This window comes from Ambystoma mexicanum, chromosome 2q (genome assembly GCF_040938575.1).
Source record: "Ambystoma mexicanum isolate Mex_15411 chromosome 2q, UKY_AmexF1_1, whole genome shotgun sequence".
Taxonomy (NCBI): Eukaryota; Metazoa; Chordata; class Amphibia; order Caudata; family Ambystomatidae; genus Ambystoma; species Ambystoma mexicanum.
In genome coordinates, this window is record NC_090924.1 from 695,008,401 (window position 1) to 695,015,900 (window position 7,500).

Here is a 7,500-nt window from a genome sequence, read left to right on the forward strand (position 1 = left end):
GTGCCTTCAACGACCGACAGGTGGCAGGAGAGCACTTTCTCCAACTGTGAAGGGGACTTTTTTCATTTCCTGAGTAGACTGGGCTCAGTGACATATGCCACCAAGCCAGCCACTAGAAAATGCAGGTTTTGCAGCCGTGGGCCAGTGGGGGTTTAAGGGCAGGTGTGCCTCCGGCGTCTCTGGCAGACAGCTCCAGTTGCAAGGCAGCAGAAGAGAACAGGGAGGCTTGCCGGGCGCTGCATTCGGGGGCCCCCACGAGGTTTTCCGCAAGCCTTACACTCTGAAATGTGCTCAAAAAAATGAGCCCGGCTTGTCAGGAGTGGGATTTGAACCCACGCCTCCAATCGGAGACCAGAACACCCAGATGCAGGGAAGAGCTGCGCCTCTTGAGTCTGGCGCCTTAGACCACTCGGCCACCCTGACAGCTATGGGCAGGATTGGGAAAGATTCTTCAGTACCCAATGTCGCCAGGTGCCAGCGCCGGTTTTCATGCCCCGATCTCTGCATCAAAAGTACCCAAACACTCACTTAAGGACCCAGGGATGGCAGGAAACGCCCACTGATGGAGCCAGTGGACAGTTTGCAGGGTGCAAATAAGGGCTGGCCTCAGATCACTCATGGCGTAGTGCCGGCCTGTCCATACCTGTCGAAACCTGCATGCGGTCAAATGTGTCCGATTGACATTGTGGAAATAAAAAGAAACCAGCACCATGTTTCTGCCCGGTCTCGAAGCGGGGACCTTTCGCGTGTTAGGCGAATGTGATAACCACTACACTACAGAAACAGCTCTGGTAGGCTGCGCTCTAGTGTGCTGGGACAGCTTTCAGTTGAAAGGCTTTGTGGCACTGATGTCTCATGGGGCCCGCTGGTACCTGCCAGGTGGCACACACCAACGTGAAAGTTTGGCGCAAGCCTGCGCCGGACCTACATGGCAGCACTCACAGCACCTCACACACAGGCTGCAGACACATACAAAAGACCAAGCTGGATGCAACAGTGGCGCGAGCCATGGCAGTCCCCACCCAGAAGGCATGTCCAAACCTTTATACATCAGCTCGCCGCCAGCGCATCATTACAAAGGAGGGGGAATTTCAAACACTGCCTCTTGGGCCATGGGCTTAAAAGCAGCCAACCATTGGCGACGGGCATCGAACCAGATACGGTCACGCACAAACTATTTTTGGGGGGGAATTGGGGACTCTGTGTTTTTTGTTTTCGGCGCTCCAAAAAAAAGGGCTCGTCCGGGATTTGAACCCGGGACCTTCCGCACCCTAAGCGAGAATCATACCCCTAGACCAACGAGCCACGGCATGCAGAGAACAGTGAGGGGGAGGGGGTGGTCTGCTTACCTCACTTGGCGCCATGCCCCAGTCGCTCCACGGCCTGACCCCTGCGTGTCACGTGGCCTGCCCCTGGCGCAAGCGCAGAGGACTGAGCTGCCTCTCAAGCAGAGAAACAAGAAGAAGAGCGGCAGCCTTCGCTGGCCAAAGGCCATCTGCTGCCGCTCGATCGGGCTCGATCAGGCGAGATATATGTGGCCGACCGGCCTAGAGCGCAAACCTGTGCTGCTCAGGGTGGGCAGCTTCCCAGCAGGAGGATGTGTCTTGAAAGCCGACAGAGGCAAGAAGGCGCACTCCCTCAGCCCGCTCCAACCTCTGGATTCCTGCGAATTTCAGAAGAGAACTCTGGGGCAGCATGGCTTCTGTCATCTCCCAACAGCCTCTCTGTTCTTGCTATGTAAATACCTTTACATCCCCCGAACTGAGCATGTCTGTTTTTTTATTTTTATTTTGCTGAGGTGTGGTGCCTTCAACGACCGACAGGTGGCAGGAGAGCACTTTCTCCAACTGTGAAGGGGACTTTTTTCACTTCCTGAGTAGACTGGGCTCAGTGACATATGCCACCAAGCCAGCCACTAGAAAATGCAGGTTTTGCAGCCGTGGGCCAGTGGGGGTTTAAGGGCAGGTGTGCCTCCGGCGTCTCTGGCAGACAGCTCCAGTTGCAAGGCAGCAGAAGAGAACAGGGAGGCTTGCCGGGCGCTGCATTCGGGGGCCCCCACGAGGTTTTCCGCAAGCCTTACACTCTGAAATGTGCTCAAAAAAATGAGCCCGGCTTGTCAGGAGTGGGATTTGAACCCACGCCTCCAATCGGAGACCAGAACACCCAGATGCAGGGAAGAGCTGCGCCTCTTGAGTCTGGCGCCTTAGACCACTCGGCCACCCTGACAGCTATGGGCAGGATTGGGAAAGATTCTTCAGTACCCAATGTCGCCAGGTGCCAGCGCCGGTTTTCATGCCCCGATCTCTGCATCAAAAGTACCCAAACACTCACTTAAGGACCCAGGGATGGCAGGAAACGCCCACTGATGGAGCCAGTGGACAGTTTGCAGGGTGCAAATAAGGGCTGGCCTCAGATCACTCATGGCGTAGTGCCGGCCTGTCCATACCTGTCGAAACCTGCATGCGGTCAAATGTGTCCGATTGACATTGTGGAAATAAAAAGAAACCAGCACCATGTTTCTGCCCGGTCTCGAAGCGGGGACCTTTCGCGTGTTAGGCGAATGTGATAACCACTACACTACAGAAACAGCTCTGGTAGGCTGCGCTCTAGTGTGCTGGGACAGCTTTCAGTTGAAAGGCTTTGTGGCACTGATGTCTCATGGGGCCCGCTGGTACCTGCCAGGTGGCACACACCAACGTGAAAGTTTGGCGCAAGCCTGCGCCGGACCTACATGGCAGCACTCACAGCACCTCACACACAGGCTGCAGACACATACAAAAGACCAAGCTGGATGCAACAGTGGCGCGAGCCATGGCAGTCCCCACCCAGAAGGCATGTCCAAACCTTTATACATCAGCTCGCCGCCAGCGCATCATTACAAAGGAGGGGGAATTTCAAACACTGCCTCTTGGGCCATGGGCTTAAAAGCAGCCAACCATTGGCGACGGGCATCGAACCAGATACGGTCACGCACAAACTATTTTTGGGGGGGAATTGGGGACTCTGTGTTTTTTGTTTTCGGCGCTTCAAAAAAAAGGGCTCGTCCGGGATTTGAACCCTGGACCTTCCGCACCCTAAGCGAGAATCATACCCCTAGACCAACGAGCCACGGCATGCAGAGAACAGTGAGGGGGAGGGGGTGGTCTGCTTACCTCACTTGGCGCCATGCCCCAGTCGCTCCACGGCCTGACCCCTGCGTGTCACGTGGCCTGCCCCTGGCGCAAGCGCAGAGGACTGAGCTGCCTCTCAAGCAGAGAAACAAGAAGAAGAGCGGCAGCCTTCGCTGGCCAAAGGCCATCTGCTGCCGCTCGATCGGGCTCGATCAGGCGAGATATATGTGGCCGACCGGCCTAGAGCGCAAACCTGTGCTGCTCAGGGTGGGCAGCTTCCCAGCAGGAGGATGTGTCTTGAAAGCCGACAGAGGCAAGAAGGCGCACTCCCTCAGCCCGCTCCAACCTCTGGATTCCTGCGAATTTCAGAAGAGAACTCTGGGGCAGCATGGTTTCTGTCATCTCCCAACAGCCTCTCTGTTCTTGCTATGTAAATACCTTTACATCCCCCGAACTGAGCATGTCTGTTTTTTTATTTTTATTTTGCTGAGGTGTGGTGCCTTCAACGACCGACAGGTGGCAGGAGAGCACTTTCTCCAACTGTGAAGGGGACTTTTTTCACTTCCTGAGTAGACTGGGCTCAGTGACATATGCCACCAAGCCAGCCACTAGAAAATGCAGGTTTTGCAGCCGTGGGCCAGTGGGGGTTTAAGGGCAGGTGTGCCTCCGGCGTCTCTGGCAGACAGCTCCAGTTGCAAGGCAGCAGAAGAGAACAGGGAGGCTTGCCGGGCGCTGCATTCGGGGGCCCCCACGAGGTTTTCCGCAAGCCTTACACTCTGAAATGTGCTCAAAAAAATGAGCCCGGCTTGTCAGGAGTGGGATTTGAACCCACGCCTCCAATCGGAGACCAGAACACCCAGATGCAGGGAAGAGCTGCGCCTCTTGAGTCTGGCGCCTTAGACCACTCGGCCACCCTGACAGCTATGGGCAGGATTGGGAAAGATTCTTCAGTACCCAATGTCGCCAGGTGCCAGCGCCGGTTTTCATGCCCCGATCTCTGCATCAAAAGTACCCAAACACTCACTTAAGGACCCAGGGATGGCAGGAAACGCCCACTGATGGAGCCAGTGGACAGTTTGCAGGGTGCAAATAAGGGCTGGCCTCAGATCACTCATGGCGTAGTGCCGGCCTGTCCATACCTGTCGAAACCTGCATGCGGTCAAATGTGTCCGATTGACATTGTGGAAATAAAAAGAAACCAGCACCATGTTTCTGCCCGGTCTCGAAGCGGGGACCTTTCGCGTGTTAGGCGAATGTGATAACCACTACACTACAGAAACAGCTCTGGTAGGCTGCGCTCTAGTGTGCTGGGACAGCTTTCAGTTGAAAGGCTTTGTGGCACTGATGTCTCATGGGGCCCGCTGGTACCTGCCAGGTGGCACACACCAACGTGAAAGTTTGGCGCAAGCCTGCACCGGACCTACATGGCAGCACTCACAGCACCTCACACACAGGCTGCAGACACATACAAAAGACCAAGCTGGATGCAACAGTGGCGCGAGCCATGGCAGTCCCCACCCAGAAGGCATGTCCAAACCTTTATACATCAGCTCGCCGCCAGCGCATCATTACAAAGGAGGGGGAATTTCAAACACTGCCTCTTGGGCCATGGGCTTAAAAGCAGCCAACCATTGGCGACGGGCATCGAACCAGATACGGTCACGCACAAACTATTTTTGGGGGGGAATTGGGGACTCTGTGTTTTTTGTTTTCGGCGCTCCAAAAAAAAGGGCTCGTCCGGGATTTGAACCCGGGACCTTCCGCACCCTAAGCGAGAATCATACCCCTAGACCAACGAGCCACGGCATGCAGAGAACAGTGAGGGGGAGGGGGTGGTCTGCTTACCTCACTTGGCGCCATGCCCCAGTCGCTCCACGGCCTGACCCCTGCGTGTCACGTGGCCTGCCCCTGGCGCAAGCGCAGAGGACTGAGCTGCCTCTCAAGCAGAGAAACAAGAAGAAGAGCGGCAGCCTTCGCTGGCCAAAGGCCATCTGCTGCCGCTCGATCGGGCTCGATCAGGCGAGATATATGTGGCCGACCGGCCTAGAGCGCAAACCTGTGCTGCTCAGGGTGGGCAGCTTCCCAGCAGGAGGATGTGTCTTGAAAGCCGACAGAGGCAAGAAGGCGCACTCCCTCAGCCCGCTCCAACCTCTGGATTCCTGCGAATTTCAGAAGAGAACTCTGGGGCAGCATGGCTTCTGTCATCTCCCAACAGCCTCTCTGTTCTTGCTATGTAAATACCTTTACATCCCCCGAACTGAGCATGTCTGTTTTTTTATTTTTATTTTGCTGAGGTGTGGTGCCTTCAACGACCGACAGGTGGCAGGAGAGCACTTTCTCCAACTGTGAAGGGGACTTTTTTCACTTCCTGAGTAGACTGGGCTCAGTGACATATGCCACCAAGCCAGCCACTAGAAAATGCAGGTTTTGCAGCCGTGGGCCAGTGGGGGTTTAAGGGCAGGTGTGCCTCCGGCGTCTCTGGCAGACAGCTCCAGTTGCAAGGCAGCAGAAGAGAACAGGGAGGCTTGCCGGGCGCTGCATTCGGGGGCCCCCACGAGGTTTTCCGCAAGCCTTACACTCTGAAATGTGCTCAAAAAAATGAGCCCGGCTTGTCAGGAGTGGGATTTGAACCCACGCCTCCAATCGGAGACCAGAACACCCAGATGCAGGGAAGAGCTGCGCCTCTTGAGTCTGGCGCCTTAGACCACTGAGCCACCCTGACAGCTATGGGCAGGATTGGGAAAGATTCTTCAGTACCCAATGTCGCCAGGTGCCAGCGCCGGTTTTCATGCCCCGATCTCTGCATCAAAAGTACCCAAACACTCACTTAAGGACCCAGGGATGGCAGGAAACGCCCACTGATGGAGCCAGTGGACAGTTTGCAGGGTGCAAATAAGGGCTGGCCTCAGATCACTCATGGCGTAGTGCCGGCCTGTCCATACCTGTCGAAACCTGCATGCGGTCAAATGTGTCCGATTGACATTGTGGAAATAAAAAGAAACCAGCACCATGTTTCTGCCCGGTCTCGAAGCGGGGACCTTTCGCGTGTTAGGCGAATGTGATAACCACTACACTACAGAAACAGCTCTGGTAGGCTGCGCTCTAGTGTGCTGGGACAGCTTTCAGTTGAAAGGCTTTGTGGCACTGATGTCTCATGGGGCCCGCTGGTACCTGCCAGGTGGCACACACCAACGTGAAAGTTTGGCGCAAGCCTGCGCCGGACCTACATGGCAGCACTCACAGCACCTCACACACAGGCTGCAGACACATACAAAAGACCAAGCTGGATGCAACAGTGGCACGAGCCATGGCAGTCCCCACCCAGAAGGCATGTCCAAACCTTTATACATCAGCTCGCCGCCAGCGCATCATTACAAAGGAGGGGGAATTTCAAACACTGCCTCTTGGGCCATGGGCTTAAAAGCAGCCAACCATTGGCGACGGGCATCGAACCAGATACGGTCACGCACAAACTATTTTTGGGGGGGAATTGGGGACTCTGTGTTTTTTGTTCTGGCGCTTCAAAAAAAAGGGCTCGTCCGGGATTTGAACCCGGGACCTTCCGCACCCTAAGCGAGAATCATACCCCTAGACCAACGAGCCACGGCATGCAGAGAACAGTGAGGGGGAGGGGGTGGTCTGCTTACCTCACTTGGCGCCATGCCCCAGTCGCTCCACGGCCTGACCCCTGCGTGTCACGTGGCCTGCCCCTGGCGCAAGCGCAGAGGACTGAGCTGCCTCTCAAGCAGAGAAACAAGAAGAAGAGCGGCAGCCTTCGCTGGCCAAAGGCCATCTGCTGCCGCTCGATCGGGCTCGATCAGGCGAGATATATGTGGCCGACCGGCCTAGAGCGCAAACCTGTGCTGCTCAGGGTGGGCAGCTTCCCAGCAGAAGGATGTGTCTTGAAAGCCGACAGAGGCAAGAAGGCGCACTCCCTCAGCCCGCTCCAACCTCTGGATTCCTGCGAATTTCAGAAGAGAACTCTGGGGCAGCATGGTTTCTGTCATCTCCCAACAGCCTCTCTGTTCTTGCTATGTAAATACCTTTACATCCCCCGAACTGAGCATGTCTGTTTTTTTATTTTTATTTTGCTGAGGTGTGGTGCCTTCAACGACCGACAGGTGGCAGGAGAGCACTTTCTCCAACTGTGAAGGGGACTTTTTTCACTTCCTGAGTAGACTGGGCTCAGTGACATATGCCACCAAGCCAGCCACTAGAAAATGCAGGTTTTGCAGCCGTGGGCCAGTGGGGGTTTAAGGGCAGGTGTGCCTCCGGCGTCTCTGGCAGACAGCTTCAGTTGCAAGGCAGCAGAAGAGAACAGGGAGGCTTGCCGGGCGCTGCATTCGGGGGCCCCCACGAGGTTTTCCGCAAGCCTTACACTCTGAAATGT

The 7,500-nt window shown here is 55.8% G+C and overlaps 3 non-coding genes across 3 annotated transcripts; all 3 read right to left on the reverse strand.

Annotated features, from left to right (window-relative positions):
* Positions 1-311: 311 nt before the first annotated feature.
* Positions 312-423, reverse strand: TRNAL-CAA (transfer RNA leucine (anticodon CAA)). Its single transcript has 2 exons — positions 386-423; positions 312-357 (listed from the first exon to the last, which is right to left on the reverse strand). It is a non-coding gene; the product is annotated as a tRNA-Leu (tRNA).
* A 1,691-nt stretch (positions 424-2,114) lies between these two features.
* Positions 2,115-2,226, reverse strand: TRNAL-CAA (transfer RNA leucine (anticodon CAA)). The gene is made up of 2 exons: positions 2,189-2,226; positions 2,115-2,160 (listed from the first exon to the last, which is right to left on the reverse strand). It is a non-coding gene; the product is annotated as a tRNA-Leu (tRNA).
* Positions 2,227-3,917: 1,691 nt separating this feature from the next.
* On the reverse strand, positions 3,918-4,029 carry TRNAL-CAA (transfer RNA leucine (anticodon CAA)). The gene is made up of 2 exons: positions 3,992-4,029; positions 3,918-3,963 (listed from the first exon to the last, which is right to left on the reverse strand). It is a non-coding gene; the product is annotated as a tRNA-Leu (tRNA).
* Between the last annotated feature and the right edge of the window lie 3,471 nt (positions 4,030-7,500).